The sequence below is a fragment of the Protopterus annectens genome, chromosome 6.part1 (genome assembly GCF_019279795.1).
Source record: "Protopterus annectens isolate FY-2018-M chromosome 6.part1, PAN1.0, whole genome shotgun sequence".
NCBI lineage: Eukaryota > Metazoa > Chordata > Ceratodontiformes > Protopteridae > Protopterus > Protopterus annectens.
In genome coordinates, this window is record NC_056738.1 from 388,963,079 (window position 1) to 388,978,195 (window position 15,117).

At 44.9% G+C, this 15,117-nt stretch overlaps 1 protein-coding gene across 1 annotated transcript in view; it reads left to right on the plus strand.

Moving 5' to 3' along the window:
- LOC122805296 (centromere protein F-like) overlaps positions 1 to 15,117 on the plus strand; it is a 566,537-nt gene that overhangs the window by 445,529 nt on the left and 105,891 nt on the right. The gene's annotated exons all lie outside the window — the stretch shown is intronic.

A 15,117-nucleotide genomic window follows, 5' to 3' on the forward strand; every position in this document is an offset into this window, starting at 1 on the left:
CCTTTACGTACTTGGCAGTATGATGTGGTCACAGTAATCCTGCAACTAGAAACCATTAGACTAGAAATCTAGAGGAAAAGCAAATTTGAATTATGATGAGATATGTAAGATTCAGTGCCAAATGAGCTGAAATGGTACTTTGACTTTCGTTATCGGTAGGTGATGTGATTTCGTAAGGACACTTAGTAATAATTACATAGCTGTAGTTAGTTATTAAAATACATCAATGGCCAAGGGAGTTTGACATTTTCCATTGGTATATGTTCTGCTGCTCTAGATATTTCTTTCTACATTTTTTGCACCCCCATGTTTGGAGGCTTATACATTCTTTCCTTATGGTACTTTAGATAATGCTTCCACACATTACTGTATGGGAGAACTGCTAGCCTTCACCAGATGTAGACTGAGTCTTGCATCTTAGATGTCTGCGTACTGAGACTGGAGCTGACTAGTGGATGGGTTGTTTTCCAGGCTGTTATGAAGGGTGGATCCATTTTCTCAGATTTATACACTGGTAACTATGAGAGCTTGACAACTGATAAACTGCTGCAGTGCCACCTTGATGGCTTATGTTTGTTTCCCTGCATGATGAGTGGACAATGCATTGGTGTGTGTATGTATGTCTTGGCCAGTTTTATGTATGTTGACACACATACCTCTGTTAGGTGCCAGTTTACAGTGGGCAAGTTGCTTCTTCCCTCAGGATGAGAGAGTGTACATAGACTGATTTCTCCTGCCACCCCCTGTTGGTCCTTTCTGTTCCTATGTAGTTTGGTTAGCTAATTGATCTTGAGTAATTTGGGTTTTATTTAGGGCTTCATCGTCCCATACCATGGAGCCAGTGTTGCTGTTGATATAAATAAATGGGCTTGTTATAAAATGGTGTCTTCAGTCTGCTTTTAATTCTACATACTTCACAGTCATGGAATCATAGAATATACAAGGCAGCTGGGCCCAGTGGCCATTTATCCCTTGCCAGTACCCACCTTAAGACCTTCTCTCCTTTTTCAAGCAGCAAGCCAATCATAACAGGAGTGTATTTGTAGATTGCCATCCAATTGTCTAGCTAGTTTTTTTGAAGGAAGGAAGTGTCACATTGCTTAATTTAGAGTGCAGTATGTTCCAGAGAAAAGACAAGTGTTGCTTGACAAACCTCCTTCTTTCTACTCTGTTTTGCTTATTTGATGAAGCAAGTTTAGATATATGGTTCTAGTGTTAATGGGACGGTTTGATTTGTGAAGATATGAAGTCTTGGATCACTGGAACCCTAGTGATCAGAAAGACTAGGCACAGATCACCTTAAGGAATCTCTAAATCACTGAATTAAGGAGTCTGAGCTTACTGATACCTCTTGCCTTTTAAGCCTGTGATCTTTAGTTAGATACTTCTGTGGTCTTTTCATCTGCTTGATATGGCCTAGTAAGATGCATCTCAAAAAGGGCAATGTATTTGATAGTAGGCCTGACCAAGGTAGGATACAGAGCAGAGGGGTAAAAACTTCCCATGTTCTAAAATACCTTTTACAATTAGCTGAGCATGGTAGAATATTTCCTAACCACTGTTGCAATGAAGGATCATAGGTCATATCAAGCTTGGTGGTTTCATCCCAATGTAATACCATAGAAGTGTTAGTTAATATCCAAGATTACATTTAGTAATGATTGCCCATGTCCAGGAGGGTTTGTGTTCACTATTTCCAGTAAGAATTTATGGTGCCCCATTCACTCGTCCAGGTTCCACTTGAACAGTGTCATAGAGGTGCTCTGTTTCATATGAATAGGTAGCCTTTTCCAAAGATGTGGCAGTCACTGGGAGATAAATCTGTCCCTCCAGCATGTCCTATTTAAGTTGCGGGCCATATTTATGCCCTGGAACTGGTAGCCCTAGTCCCGTTTGATTTATGGATGTGCAGCAAGTTCATTAGGTTTGGGTCTGAGATTGCTGTATAAGCTAGGCATATGTCTCCCCTAAGAAGTCTGTACAATACAGATTATAGGGACAGGGACTTTAGTCGGTCTGCGTATGAGATATGCTGGAGTCTCTTTATCATCTTGGTTAGAAACCTCTGAGGTCTCTCCAATTGCTGCAGGCACTTTGTACAGTACATGCCGAATGGGGCGTTATACTCAGTTATGGACCAGATTTGTGCAAGAGTTTAGAAGGGTTATAACCTTTTTTGTTGTTGAGGTGATGCATTTACTAATCAAGTGTGCTACATAGAAAGCCTTCCTTCCTACAGTAGACGTGTGGTGGTCAAAGTTAAGATCGCAGTCAGCGTGTGATCAGAGGTACTTTACCACTTTGTGGGTACTTAGGATATTGTTGATTTGATAGTGTGAGAGGACATTCTTCTGAAGGGAGTGATGATGCATTTCTTTGCATTCAGTTTGAGACTGTGACTAGGATACCAGTCGTTGATTTACGTAAGACCCTCCTGGAGTATACTGGCATAATTTGGGGATTCAATAATTGCACCCAGTTTGTAGTCTTCTGCAGACTTGGTCAGCCACAACCTCTTAGTTTAGACCCGAACTTCTGAGAAGTATAAACCAAACAGTAGGGGACCCAGCACTGACCCCTGGGGCACCCCACTGGTAACATATCTGCTGGTTGATGTAGAGTCGCCCACTTTGATAATGTATGTCCAGTTTTTGAGCTGTTTGGCAACCCATCTTACAAAGAAGGGGTTTACATTCAATTTGCTAAGTTTACTGGTAATGCCTGAGTGTGGGATTATGTCGAAAGCCTTTGCCAAGTCCAGGTATGCTGTGTGCACAGATTTGCCCTCATCAGTGGCCCTGGTGACATTTTCGAAAAAATCCACTAGATTCAACAGGCAAGATCTTCCTTTAATGAAGCCCAATTGGGTAGGATCTGGGGTTTGGAAGTCACCTATGTCTTTATTTATGAAGTCCATAATGATACGTTCCATGGCCTTACAGAGGGGGCTGGTCAAATTTTCATTTTCGCTTTTCCTTAGATTCACGGTTTCATAAGTTCATAGCTAATTACTAGGCTACCTTTCTTAACAGGCTGTTGTAAGCCTAACCAATTTCCTTTCCAAAGGTGAGAATCAAACACTGTAGCTTGTGTTTGTGAGTCAAGCACATATTAACCATCATATCAAGCCCCAATCTTTTGATGGCAAAAAGCAATGTTCCAGGGTCTGTCACCACACTTTCATGTTTAAGTAGGGCGTTGCCTGTACCAAAAGACAGATTAAGGGATTGTTCAACAAATGGAAATGCATTGCACTTTTGAGCATTTGTTTTTTTAATAGTTTTGTTGAGTTATCACTTAAGATATAGGCAAACCTGCATTTATATAAAAGAACAAACCATGTTGACATGTTCATAGTTACAAGCATTATACATCACGTATATTCTTTTAATAAATTATCATCAATTCATAATTACATAAATTGATCAGTTCCTGCCTGCCTATAAAACTTATTCCTCCTACAAAACATTATATGTGAAGCTGTTCAATCTCGCCGTTCATTCTTACAGATGGGTTCAAAGCCGATCCTGTGCTCCGAGTTTGCCTACTACAAAGCTCGAGGTCTTCAGATAGCTCAAGGCCAAGTCCCTATCCCCTGATGCACCTAGAGTTACCTCAGATCTAGTCTGCAATAGATCAGAGGTTCTCACTAGCTCAGGACAGTGAAACCTTTCTTTATTGAAAATATCTGATTGTTGTGTCTTTCGGCTTTTCCCGGTTAGGGGTCACCACAGTGGAACTCTGATCCGCTAATGATTGGCAGTAGATTTTATGTGCCGAGTTGCCGGCCCTGATGCACAACCTACAACGAAAGAATGCCCATTCACGCATGTCTCCCCACAGAAGACGCTCTAGCTGAGAATCGAACAGGACAACATCTTACTGTGAGGCGACAGTGCTACCGCAGCACCACATTTATTGATAATTAATTTCTGTTTTGTATCTTGGATATTTAGATGAGCTCTTATAGCTTATGTACAGTTCCCTTCCCTTGGTGTGCTCTTTACCTAGTATTTAACTGTCTTGGCCTCATTTATTTAGGCCTAGTTTAGACTTTATTAGTGCTTAGATTATTTGTGTGCTGATAGCTTTAGATTTAGTCTTAGAGTTAAATAGTGACCTTTCTATCACAACTTTGAAATACTTTATCTTATAGTTTAGATAGTTGTGTGCATTTATATTGTGACTTTACTGTTTACAATTTAGACAAATAGTTTTCTGTATGATTAATATTTAGCCTGTAGTTTTAGAAAGGCTTGTTTAATTGTTGTCAGGTGTGTCTATTTTTTTACAGCACCCTATTGGCTTTGTGTATTTCGAAATGGCTGATGATAAAGACAAACACCCTAAGTCAGGGTTTAAAAAATGTCCTAAATTTGGGCAGAAAATGTCTGTCACGGACAGTCACATAAATTGTGTTTATTGTTTGGGAGCATTGCATCTCCAGGAAAGCTGCTCTATCTGTCATTCCTTCTCTTCTAGGGTTCTCCAGGAGAGAAAGAGAAAATTGATTGACAGAGGTTTACTTAAACCTTCATTTCAAGAAGCTTTGAGCGACCATGATCGATCCAGTAAGTCCTCAAAGTCTTCCAAGACTTCTACATCTGAGGTTAAGAAATCTAAAAAGTCTTAGACGTCTGTTCCACAGACCTCAGAGCTGACTGTCTAATCCTTTTGGAGCCAGTCCCTGGTTGTGGAACCGGTATCCCAAGTGCCTAAATCTCCACTCTTACAGTCTGTGCCACCTTTTATCCAATCATCTCTGTCTTCGATTAGCCTTTCTGATTTGGACGTAGATAGTGTGGTGCAGAAGCTTTTACAGGCACTGGCCTTTGCTAAATTCTTATCGGCTCCGACTCAAGCAGCTTTGGAACTGAAGACCCTTTTACCAGCTACTACACTTCCTCCTCCAAGCCATACAGGTCCTTCGTAGCTAGCATAGTCGGACTTGTTGATCGTGGAGCCTTTGGAGCCGACGTCTGCTCCAGTGTCTTCGGCTCTGTTTACTCTGGCATCCTCTGTGCTGATTGAGGAATCTAGGAGCAGACACTCTCTGGTCGGGTCCAGGGAGGATAGTCGGATCGACTTGTCTGTTCCGACTCTGCCTCTCAGGGCTTTGGTTCAGATGAGCTGTGTGCCTACCTCTGGCTCTGAGCCCACTGTCCCTGTGCAGGTGCATCAATCATTTCCTTGGATCCGTTGATCCCTTCACATCGGAGCAGAGGTGCCTTCAAAGCCATGAGGAGAGTCATGTCTCCTAAGATGTCTTGTGAGTCATGTCTCCTAAGACATCTTTGACTTCATGTCTGGCTATCTCCTCCCCTAAAGCACCTGTGTCTGCTTTTACTTCACTGATCCTTGCCAAACGTAGAGACCCAGAGCCGCAGGAAGCCCAGTTGGGTGGCTCCTGCTTTTCTGAGACCTCACCAGAATCCCCCACTGATGAGGTTCCCAGGAAGAGAATCTGTAAGAGGAAGCATCTGGACTCCCCACAGGAGTCCTTAACAACTTGGATGAATCAGAAGGGTCTCCACGGTCCCCCTCTGAGGATATCTCATTTGCTGAGCAGAAGGGTGACTGGCAGTCCACCAACCCTACTGAAGACAAGTTGGTTCTCCTGAAGGCTTTCGGGTCTCAGCCCTCCACCTCTTGGGTGTCTCTGCCCTTAGATGAGGTTATGCACCTGGTCTCACGAAGGGCGTGAGAGTCTCCGGACACCATTGAGCTTGTCCCCAGGAGGCCTAATAAATTTATCTCTGCTCCCCAGGACAAATCTTTTCCAACCAAAGGTGTGCCAGTTGATGCCATGGTGGCGGCGGCAGCCACCAAAAAGGAAATTTCAGAAACTTCCTTTTCTATCCATCCTTCTAACAGATTCTAGGATCATTGATAGATATGGGAAGCACACTTACAGTTCAGCGACTTTTGCTCTGCATTCGCTCAACTATCTAATCCATTTTACTAGACTGCAAAGAGATCTCCTTAAAGAGCTGGGAGATGCTCTTTAGGGTACAGTAGCTGCAGGAGCTTCAGATAAAGTTGTCTCCCAGCTTGCTACCTTCAGTTCCATAGTCAAATCATCCATGTGCCTCATTTCGTATGCAGCTGATGGAACGAGCAGGGCAACGGGTACAGGAATTGCTCTTAGGAGATGCTCCTGGATGCGCTTGTGTTCCTTTGTGGAGCCCTTCATCCTTTATAAATATCCCTTTCGATGGCTCATCCCTTTTCGGGCCCAAAGTTAAGGAAACTTGACTAGGTGTGAGCAGGAAGGAAAGACACTGTTGTCAGAGTCCATTTTTTCCACCCCTACCAGACCCTACCCCAAGGGTCAAAGGGGAGGAAAAATGTGGGTCCTAAAAGCCCAAGGAGCCTTTCAGGACACATGGTGAACCCTCCTCCAGGGGCAGAGGAGGAGGCAATAATGGAAGATGCCGCCCTCGCAGCAGAGAGGGTCCACAAAACAAGGGCGACAGAGATCAATTCTTTGGGAAGCCCTACCAGATCTCCTGAAAGGAGGCCCGACTGTCCTACTCTGGAGGCAGTCGTTGGTCGCTTAACTTTGTATCCAGACACCTGGGTCAAAATAAATGACAACTGGGTAAAAAGTGTAATTTCCAGAGGATATTTCGTTCCTTTCACCACACCCCCTCCACTGATGAGAAAAATCCTGGACGTTCCACCCAGTTACAGGGAACAGGCAACAATAGAGGTCTGATCGTTGCTAACAAACAGTCCTCCAACCAGTCCAAGCAGACCAGATAGGATCCGGAACATACTCGAGATTCTTTTAAGTTCCAAAAAAGACAGGGGACTGGAGACCTATATTGGACCTGAGCAGACTAAACAGATCTGTCAAAAAAGAGACGTTTTGGATGGTCACGTTTGTCAATACTTCTCATTTTAGGGAAAGACAGTTGGATGTGCTCGATCGATCTCGAGGATGCGTACTACCACATAAAAATGGCTAGACCATCTAGGGATCATCTGCGCTTCTGGCTGGGAGCCAATCATTACCAGTTTCGAGCCCTGCCCTTTGGTCTCACTATACCCCCCAGAGTGTTCACCACATGCATGGCAGTGGTCATGGCTCACCTGAGACGATTAGGATTCCAGATGTTTCCTTACCTAGACGATTGGCTCCTCACCGCCACCACCAGGCATCAACTCATTCAAGCCAGGGATACCACTCTTTCACTCTGCAGTCAGCTGGGCATTACAGTAAACTCAGGAAAGTCTGCCTTGTCGCCATCGTAACATATCGTGTTTATTTGAGCAGAATTGGACACCGCCACCACCACGCTGAGACTTCCAGTAAAAAGAGTCTTACTACTCCTTCAGCAGGTCCACAATCTGTTATCCACAAATAAGGCCCCAGCATCAGAAGTACTAAAATTGTTAGGATTGATGGCAGCTGCAGTATTGGCCATACCGCTGGGTCACATGCACATGCGGATTCTGCAATGGCTGTTCACTCAATGGTCTTACCAAGAGCTCCCAATGTCTCACCTTATAGTGGTCACAAACTCACGCAAAAAGGATCTTCAGTGGTGGTCGACCTCTCTTCGTGTCATGATAGGTCGTCCTTTTGTCCTACCCACACCAGCAGCCACAGTGACCATGGATGCTTCCCTGATAGGGTGGTGGGGTGGGCATTTTCCAGGAAGAACAGCTCAAGGCACATGGACCGATCAAGAGACACATCTGCATATCAGTGTGCTAGAGATGAGAGCAATACTTTTCGCATTGCAGTACTTCCAGTACTCTCTTCCTCTGGGTAGAGTTGCGATTCAGAGAACATGTCAGTGGTCTGGTATTTATAACAAACAAGGAGGAACCAGGTCCTTCCCCCTTTGTTGTGAGGCCCTAAGAGTATGGCAGTGGGCTATTTCCACCAAGTGCTTTCTGTTAGCAATGCACATCCTGGGGAAATCCAAAGTGATAGCACACAAGCTGAGCAGAGCAATTTTGTTGCCTCACAAGTGGTCCCCTCAAGAAAGAAATAGCTGACAGGGTATTCCGGAGGTGGGGTCAGCCTTGCTGTGACCTTTTCGCCAGCCACATGAACACAAAATGCAGAAGCTACTTTACCCTGATCCCCCCCTCCAGGAGAAGCCCCAAGGGATGCACTCATACATGATTGGCCTCTGGGTCTCCTCTGTGCATTCCCACCAATCCAGTCCCCTCATTGACCTTGTCAGATTTGGTTCCCCTTCCTTCGACTTCATCTTTTGGAAGACCCTTGGATTCTGGACCCAGTTCCAGTTCTTCTGACGCACTCGTCGGGGGAACTTCATCCCTCTCTTCAGTCTCTGAAACTGACAGCTTGGCTGTCATAACCGGGTTCCATAACCTTTCTAATGAGATGAAGCAAATTCTCATATTGTGTCATAAATCCTCTACGAGGAAGCCATACCTTAGCAAATGGAAAACATTTTCTATGCGGGCCTCTCAAAACCACATTGATCCCTACCCTAGCCCCTATGGCTTCTGTAATAGAGTTCTTGACCATGATCTTCAACAAAGGAGCTGCAGCAGCCACAGCTCATGTTCAACTTGCTGCCATTTCTAACTTTCACCTTGCATTTGAAGGCTTGAACATTGTCACACAAACTATCCAAAGCCTTTCTTAAAGGGACCTTTCATCTCAGACCACCTGTGAAATCTCCCTATACCCCATGGAACCTACATTTTATGCTTTCTCGCATTATTCTTCCTCCATTTCAACCAGCTTCCTCATGTGACCTCAAATCTTTTTAGTAGCTATCACTTCTGCCCACAGAGTGTCAGAGCTTCAAGCCTTGTCCATTAAGCCTCCTTATTTGATTTTCCATGCTGACAGAGTCACAGTTCGAATTAACCCCTCCTTTTTGCCTAAAGTTTGCACTGAAGCTAATCTTAATCAAATTATTGATTTTCCAGTTTTCTTCCCCAATCACTCCAACAATTTAGAATATGTGCTGCACAAACTTGATCACAGACCGTTCAGATTTTACTTGGATAGAACAAAAGATCTTAGGAAACCTGAACAGCTTTTCGTTTCCTTTTCAGACTCTAGGAAAGGTATGCCAGTGGCTAAAACAACTCTAAGTGGTTATCTGATTGCATCACATTTGCTTATTCAGCTGCTAATATGCCCTTACATCATAAAATGAAGGCTCACTCCACCAGAGCAGTGTCGACATCCTCTGCCTTTTATGCCAGACTTCCTATAGATAACATTTGTGCAGTAGCCACTTGGTCAAGACCTCATACCTTTATCAGTCATTACAAAGTTGACAGGGCCTCCTTTGGGTCTCCTGTCCTGAAAAACATACTCCCGTGAGCCACCCGAGATAGATGGTGCTTGGGATGCTACCTATTTGTAAGAATGAGCGGCGAGATTGAACAACTTCACATAAAGGAAGTTATGTACTTACCATAACATTCCATGTGAGTTGTTCATCTCGCCTTCATTCTTATTTCCCACCCTCCTACCCCCTCCAGGGTTTTTTCGAAGACCGAGATGCTGGATTCTTCCTGGTTGTTCAACCCTTCTATAGCTTTCTCTTATGGAGTGATAGAATGACATATGGTATTATAAGCAGCAAACAAGATCTGAGGTAACTCTAGGTGCATCATGGGATAGGGACTTGACCTCGAGCTTTGTAGTAGGCCGACTTGGAGCCGATGATCTGCTCCGAACCCGTCTGTAAGAATGAAGGTGAGATGAACAACTCACATGGAACGTTATGGTAAGTACATAACTTCTTTTTTGCATATATTGTTCCTGCAATTTCCATTTTTTCCTATGTAATTTGCTTTTACCCTTTTCTAAAGATCCCACTTCCAGTTCTTTTATCTCTGTTATAATGTTCACTACTTCAAATACAGTTGGTTTAGACTTGATTTCCATTTTCTAACAATTGCTTTTTTGACAGTCACAATAGTTAAAACTTAAGGTCGTCTTATTTTTTTTATCAAATTTTCAAATTTTCATCAAATTTTCACCAACTTACAGACCTCACTTATCTCTAAACTTGAATCCACTTACAACAAGATTGCTAAATTTGCTGCTGAGCTTCCATACTCTACTCATCACTGCATAGCACTTAGGGGAATTCTGACCAGTTCAGATTTCTATTACCTCCTTCTCTCTCAGCTTCAAATAATTAATTCTATTGTATACCAACCCACTGTCTGTCCCAACATTTCATGTGTCATCTTTCTCTATACCCCTACTAGAACCCTACATAGCTATGAACAATATCGCCTAACCATTCTCGAACCCAAGTCCAACACAGGAAAAAAATCTATATAGCTGTTACCCTGCTGAGAACTGGAATAAACTCGTCCTTTTGACATCCGATACATCAGATCCAAATCCCTATTTCGAAAGTTAGTAAAATTTCACTTTAAGGAAAATAAACTGTCTGCTATCTTCCTCATGACTAAATTTTTTCTCTAAACTACTCTTATTCTTACTTCTACATCTGTGAAACCATAGTTTTCTTATTTCTCTTTATTGGCAACTATATCACTTTCCTTCTCTCCTCTTTTTCTGTTTCATGCTTGTAACTTATACGTTCTTTCATTCTTCTTCTTCATTTATTATACTTTTCTTAACCAATTTTATTTGCAGTGGTTTTTAGTTTTTCTAAGACTTAAAGGTCTATGTATTTTTTATGCTAGAATATTTAAAGTACAAATAATGCTAAATTCTATTGTTTGTGTCTTTGTAAATTTTTTATTTACTTTGTCTAATTATTGAAGTTTATTGTGGAGCAGTTGGACTAACCCAGTTAACAAATGTCAAATAAATAAATATGTCTAGGCAATTCCAATCCTGTATAACAGCTAAAACAATAAAAATTATTTCCTTAGTTACACCCATTTGTTCATGCAATATTTCTGACAGAGTACTATGCAGGGAATTTTAAAGTCTGCCACCTCATTACTCTCACAAAACATATCCTGTTAAGTTGTCAATCTCGCCTTCATTCTTGCTGGATGGGTTTGGAACCGATCCTCGGCTCTGACCCGACCTATACTAAAGCTTGAGAGCTAATTTTACCGGCTCAAGGCAACCCTATATCCCATGATCCCAGATCCTCCTAGCGAGGTGCTTTTGTTTACCGGCTCCACAGGTCAGTGAAAAATTTTAAATTTTTCTTCTCCTTTCTTAGGATTTTCCCCTATATTTTATAAATATATAGTCTAGTACCTTATACCACTCCGTTGGGTCCCATTTTTGTCAATCTCTAATCCCGAAGGTTATATCCCTCACCTGTTAAGGTTAGGTCTTAGGACCTTTCCGTTTTTTTCCCGTTCCCTTTTTTTGGGACACTTAGGTGTGTGTTCATTATTAACCTTTATTTTTACCTTGTGTGTGTGTGTGTTTTTTGACTTCTAAGGAAGAAATTCTTCCTTCTTTGACAGCTTGATGTCTAAAGACATTAAAGTCTCAGGCTTCAAGAAGTGTGACTCGTGCTGTCAGAAGATGCCGCTGACAGCCGGTTACACTTCTTGCGTTTATTGCCTGGGACCCCTGCACCTGCAGGACTCTTGTTCTGTTTGTCATGCGTTCAGTCCAAGAGTCCTGCAGGAGCGCAGGAATAAGTTAATTTTGAGGGGCTTATTAAAGCCCGAAGGTTCCCCGGCTAAGTCCTTACCGGGTAAGCCTTCAAAGCCATCCAAACCGTCGGCTCCATGCTCCAAGCCTTCGGCTGGTGGCTCACCTACTGCGTCACGATCGGCTCTGTCGCAGTCTTCTGCATCGGCTCCGGCCAGAGCCGATGCCTCAAAGACTCTGTCTCCAAAGTCGGCTCCGGTCGGAGCCGACGTATCTTTGGCTCCATCGACACCACTAGTCTCGGTGCCATCTTCCACCCGCAAAAGATCTAGGTCTCCGTCCCTGGAGTCCATTCACTCGGCTTCGAGATCGCCTTTGCTCTCGGAGCGGAGCCATTCCTCTCAGTCTTCCAGGCTTTCTGACCATGACCTTGAGAGGGTGGTTAGCAGACTCCTAAAGTCTCAGGCACTGGCCCAAATGCTTCACAGCCCATCTCAGCAGACAGTGGCTTTACCCATAACATCTTCGATTCCTCCTCCGACTCTGCCCCTGAGTTCGGAGCCATGACCGTCGTGACATCAGAGCCGATACTTCCCCCTTCGGCTCAGTCGTCTGCTCCGATCTCTTCCATGGTCCCATCCATGGAGGGATCCGGGCACTTGGATTCCCTCGTCGGCTCCGAGGGGGCGAGTGGCATCGGACCCTTGTCCGACCCCGTTTTCCCTCTCGGAGCTTCGGCACTGGTGAGTTCGGCCCCGACATCGGCTTCGGAGCCATCCCTCAGTGCCGGCTGGGGTTCCTATTTCTTCGGAATGGGAGCCTTCTGTCCTGCCTGATAGGGGCACCTTCGAGGTCATGAGGAGCATACTGGCCCCTGTGCCTGCTCCACGGTCAGCTCCATCAGCTCCTCCCACTGTAGTGCCTGCTGCGGTCTCTACCCACCCTCTCATTCCCGACCATAGAGATCCAACGCCTCAGGTTTCCCCATTGGGAATATCCTCCTCTTCTGAGGCTTCCCCTGATCCGTCATGTGAACCCCCTCGAAAGAGGACATGTAAGAGGAAGCATGTCGACTCCCCTGAGTCCATTACAGCCACTAAGAAGGAACTGGCTGATCCTTTAGTGCCTATCCATCCTCCTAATAAGGAATCTAGGACTATGGATAGGTACGGCAAGCAGATGTTCTCTTCAGCGACCTTCGCCATGCGGTCGCTAAATTACTTGTGCCATTTCACCCGCCTTCAAAGAGACATTCTCAAAGAACTGGGTGATTCCCTACAGGATCCAACAGCTGCGGGGTCTCAGGACAAAATCAACTCCCAGCTAGGAACCCTAAATTCCATTGTTAACTCCTCCATGCGGCTTATTTCCTATGCAGCCAATGGAGCGAGTAGAGCCGCAGGCACAGGTGTGGCCTTAAGGCGTCATGCCTGGATGCGGCTTTGCAACTTTGCAGACCCATTCAAGGCGTCCTTCACTAACTCCCCCTTTGATGGTTTGGCGTTGTTTGGACCTCAAGTGAAGGATACTTTGACCAGATGCGAACAAGATGGCAAGACTCTCTCTGCCGTAGGAGTCCATTTTTCAACCCTTTCCAGACCCTATCCTAAGGGTCAAAAGGGTGGAAAATGTGGTTCCGCAAATCTCAGAGAGTCGCGCCTGATGCAAGAGGTCAGTTCCCCCCGAGAAGCGGGGGGGGGGGGCAACAACAGACACCGCCCTAGAGGCAGAGGAGGTCGGCAGAATCCGGGTAACAGAGAGTCTCTCTCTGACAAACCCTTCCAGCATCCCTGAGAAGCTGCCCGACTGTCCACCTTCGGAGGCAGTCGGGGGAAGGTTATCGCTGTATCCAGAAGCCTGGCTTTCTCTCACACAAGACAAATGGGTACAGTCGATTATATCCGAGGGTTACAAAATTCCCTTTATCCACACCCCAACTCGGCCAAAAGGACCCTTCCCAGACGTTCCACCTAGTCTAAGGGAACAAGCAGTACTAGAAGTTTCAAAACTGCTAACAAAAAGAGCCATCCAGCCAGTCCCAGCAGACCAACTAGGATCTGGAATCTACTCCAAGTTCTTTTTGGTACCAAAAAAGACAGGGGACTGGAGACCAGTATTGGATCTCAGCAGACTAAACAAGTCTGTAAAAAGAATGAAGTTCTGGATGGTCACGCTACAGTCCATTCTACCCTTTCTGGGTCAGGACAATTGGATGTGCTCAGTGGACCTTCAGGATGCGTACTATCACATCAAGATGCACAGGCGCTCCAGAAAGTTTCTCCGCTTCCGGCTGGGGGCCAGTCACTACCAGTTCAGAGCCCTGCCCTTTGGTCTCACTACAGCCCTCCGAGTGTTCACCAAATGCATGGCAGTGGTTACGGCTCATCTGAGATGTCAAGGATTCCAGGTGTTTCCAATTTAGACGACTGGCTCCTTACTGCCACCACCAGGCATCAGCTTCTTCTAGCCAGAGATTACACCATTCAAACTTGCAAAGGGCTAGGTATCTCCATAAATTTCCAAAAGTCTGCCTTGTCAGTCTATTACCTTCATAGGCACCACCTTGGACACCATACAGCTCTCAGCAAAATTAACCGACCAAAGAGTTTTAGATATTCAAAATCATGTTCATATCCTCCTTCTGAGCAAAACAATCCAGACCAGGTTTGTTCTAAAAGTGTTAGGTCTCACGGTGGCAGCCGTCACGCTACTTCCCCTTGCTCACTTTCACATGCGACTCCTTCAGTGGATGCTTTTCTCCCAGTGGTCCTTCCAACAACTTCCTTTGACACACAAAATCATAATAACACTTTCTTGCAAGAAACATCTGTCTTGGTGGATGGCCTCCCCTCAAGTCCTTCAGGGCAGACCATTTGTTCCTTCCCCTCCGGTCGCCACTGTCACAACGGATGCATCCCTGATCGGGTGGGGGGGTTTCAGGGCAGGACAGTCCAGGGCACATGACAACCTTTTGAATGCCACCTGCACATAAATGTCCTGGAGATGAGAACAGTGCTTTTAGCGTTGCAAGCCCTCCAAGACTCTCTTCCTTTAGGGACTATTGCAAATCAGATGGACAATATGTCCGTAGTGTGGTATATCAACAAGCAGGGCAGAACCAAGTCCTATCCCCTGTGTCGAGAGGCACTCTGACTTTGGCAATGGGCGATCTCTTCTCAGCGGTTTCTGATAGCAACGCATATCCCCGGGAAGTCCAACATCATAGCGGACAGGTTGAGCAGAGCTATTCTCATGCCACACGAGTTCTCTCAAGCAATCAGTAACGGAGGAGATTTTTCAGAAGTGGGGTCTTCCTTGTTGCGATCTTTTTGCAACACCTCAGAACAGCAAGTGCCTCGACTTCTTCACCCTCTTTCTCCTTCCAGGCCATCCCCCCAGTGACGCTCTAGTCCACGATTGGCCTTGGGGACTTATACGCTTTTCCCCCCTTTCCATTAATCACTCAGTTGATTCAGATAGCTACCGCCTTGAGAGCCAGGATGATCCTCATTGCCCCTTATTGGCCTCGACAGATATGGTTCCCGTTCCTGCATCGTTACCTTTTG